Source organism: Sinocyclocheilus grahami, unplaced genomic scaffold, assembly GCF_001515645.1.
Source record: "Sinocyclocheilus grahami isolate Dianchi unplaced genomic scaffold, SAMN03320097.WGS_v1.1 scaffold234.1, whole genome shotgun sequence".
NCBI classification, from domain to species: domain Eukaryota; kingdom Metazoa; phylum Chordata; class Actinopteri; order Cypriniformes; family Cyprinidae; genus Sinocyclocheilus; species Sinocyclocheilus grahami.
Window position 1 is genome coordinate 1,486,225 of NW_015505413.1, and position 3,799 is coordinate 1,490,023.

Genomic DNA, 3,799 nt, shown 5'->3' on the forward strand with positions numbered 1-3,799 from the left:
TTTTTTTATAGTACTGATATCCTATACATTTTCTTTACATTTTCTTTCTTGATGGCCAGTGCTCTTATCTTTCTATTTATAAAGGAATATAAGACAGACATTAAATACTAGTTCTGCAACTATATTTATACATTTATTGCAATAGTTGTCAATCTTTATTACGAACAAATTAATTGCATATCGGTGTTATAAACTAGTAACAACCACACTAAAACCCGAAGCCACAGATTATTAATAAAACTATTTATTCTATTAGCTCTTTAAGGCTGCAGGTCACAATAAGTTGAATTTGAGTTCTCTAAATGGAAGTGATATATGATTGAAAATCAATTTTACAAAAATTGCTTGGCATTTAATGCAAGCATGATGCATGCTGTGTATAAGTGACTCATATCTGTATATGTATATTTGTTGTGCAATGAATAGAGGAATAGATTCTGTTCAAGTGAAACCACTATATAGAGGTTCTGAGGTGGTAGTAAATTTCAGACATTTTATTTCCCATAAACTCTGACACAGAGATGGATGTGCTGAGATCAATATGAATTCAATAGAGTCAGAATAGGAGTTGCATGCTTCCTCTGTAGACTCACAGGGATTCTTAATGTGCGCTAGATAGTGTGCGACTGGATGAATGTATCTCCAGTGTTGTCATCTCACTCGATTATTTTTCAATAAAGCTCCTCCCTCTCACACATATGGCAAGCGTCAACTCAGGACTAATTTTCAGTCCTTCAAATTGTTTCTGTGTATGACTGAACCCAAGTCTTTTCACTGCATGCACTGCTAAACTTTAGCTAGATTGTCAATATCGAATGAAGAACGATACGACAGAGTTGTGTAGAGAAAAATATTTCACAAATGATTGAGAGCTGTCATATCCAAGTCAAGAGCATATGCAATACACAGGCAACCGGTAAGGAACAGTATGATGTTCATAAGTGTGAGATGACGTTCGGAAAACAGTTTGACTTTCTTGTCAGTGTGTGCAAAGATGAAACTATTAGTCATAGGAAAACCCAGAGGCCTGAAATATTCTATGCCAATTAACATTTAATATTGAGTTGTATGTGAATGTTTTTGTGTACAGTCTTGTATAATTCAGACAGACAGATAGACATAGATAGATAGACAGAGACAGACAGACAGACAGATAGATAGATAGATAGATAGATAGATAGATAGATAGATAGATAGATAGATAGATAGATAGATAGATAGATAGATAGATAGATAGATAGATGATAAACAAAAGAAAAACAGACATGATGATAGATAGATAGACATAGATAGATAGACAGAGACAGACAGACAGACAGACAGATAGATAGATAGATAGATAGATAGATAGATAGATAGATAGATGACACTGTTGTCCTTAGCTTTCATAACAGATCTAATGACACTCTGATAGCATTATTGAAGCTAATGTCCTCTGTGACCAGATATACAGATGTATTTACTGCATTAATTTGGATGCACTTAAGGGTTTGTCTCACTGATCTGTCACTGGATTTTGGATCGCAGTATAAAGACAACAATGGAAGTCGATATTGATGTGTTGACAGATTACAACTGACTCTTCCTCTACGAATATCAGACAAATGTCAATAATCCAAATATTAGGGACCTAACATTAACATATTGATTTAATTAAAACGTCTTCAAACATTTTCAGTTCGTTAGGCATCCCTAAAGGACATATTACTATTGCCTTTTGACACTTTATTGACAGGTACGTTGAGAGAGCAGACAGGAACAATTAGGACAGGAGGGAAAGGGGTCAGGAAATCACATGAGACTTGAACTTGCATGTTAATGGTGCTTGCATGGTCAAGCATCACTATTTCTATTGCTGATTTTTTTTATTTAAACAACCTCCTAACACTATATATTAAACTTCACAGTCTAATTCATCCAGCCAAAGGAAGTCTCACACTTACACTCAGTCTTGATGTAAGGCTGCTACAGTGAATACAGAATAAAGACAGAAATTCCATTTGTAAACTTGATTTATTGGCATTGCATCTGCAATCTGCATCCCTCATTAATCACTTTATCCACCAGGAGACCCCAGATCAAATAAAGCTGTTAAGGTCAGAGGGCGAGAGGTCACTGTTACCGCAGATAAATGTGAAAACCAAAGGGCTCACCGTACCTTTGTTCAAACATTGAGGACGGTCCTAATGCGAGTCCAGCAGCAAGCTAACATAATATTATTGATTATGAGAATAAATTACGACCGTTCAAACTAAAATGTGTGTTCAGGACGACCGTTTCTAGGGTCTTGGTGGACACTCATGCATTTAAACATTTCCTGTGTTTATGCTTTAAAGGAGTCTGGTTTATGTCACTAGTGGCTCTCAACAACTGACCATGTTTGTTCATTATTTTGGCAGTGATGTATTTAATGCAGAGAGTGATCCTGTTAGCAAAGGGATTGAATCAGTGTTAAGATGAGGGTAAACCACAGCAACCCACAGAGAAATCCTTACTGATATGTTTAAAATCTATCTATCTATCTATCTATCTGTCTATCTGTCTATCTTTCTATCTATCTATCTATCTATCTATCTATCTATCTATCTATCTATCTATCTATCTATCTATATATCTATTGATCTGGGTATCTATCTATCTATCCATCTATCTGTCTACCTATCTATCTATATATCTATTGATCTGGGTATCTATCTATCTTGCTATCTATCTATCGATCTATCGATCTGGGTATCTATCTATCTATCTATCTATCTATCTATCTATCTATCTATCTATCTATCTATCTATCTATCTATCTATCTATCTATCTATCTGTCTGTCTGTCTGTCTGTCTGTCTGTCTGTCTGTCTATCTATCTATCTATCTATCTATCTCATTCGATCATTCCCATTTTTTATTTTAATTTGTGAAGAACATTTTAATAATCTAAAGAAACTTTTTTTTTAACTGTAAATCATTTTTGTGGAATGGAAAGCCAAGGTTCCATGGATGTTAAAGGTTCTTCATGGACCATCGATGGCAATAAAGAACCTTCATTTTAAGATTCTATCTATCATCTGTCTTTTTAAAAGTGACTTGACAGTATTACAGTTTTTCTCAATTGCTTTGGCTCAATTCTCGAATGAAACTTTTTTTTCCCGAAACAATAAGTTCAGATCTCTGAACAATTAGCTTCTTGTTCACATCAGATTGGAATTTCTTATTGATTTGAGCAAATTGCAAATGCAACTAATTGCATATGGCTTGTTGATCAAAACTGATGAGCCGATTCTCACTTAAACGGTCAAATTCTTCACAACTTCTCAAACATTTTTCATCGTGTAAGCCATCACATTCAAAACGATCCATTCAATTATGAAAAATTGGTATACACGCATGTATATTCCATAAATATCTGACATTGACATTGTTTGTAATGTCTGCTAAATTGGCAAATGACCTCTAATTGCAATACAATTTGAATCAACCATTCAACCATTTAACCAATCAAGTTTGGGAGCATATATATGTAGATTGCCCACAGCACAATCACTAAGAATGGAGGACTTCCACAACCCTGAACTGCAGCAACATGCTCGTGGAAGACATGTAATTGGAAGACGTGTAAGAATACGTGGTGGTGGAGTTAGAGGAAGACATAATAGAGGAAGATGTGGAAATAGAAGAGTCAGAGTCTCTGATGAAATCAGAGCCACACTTATGGATCATGTCATAAATCGTGGTTTTACAATGGAAGAGGCTGGTCGAAGAGCACAGCCTAATGTAAACAGGTCCACAGTGTCATCAATTGTGCAAA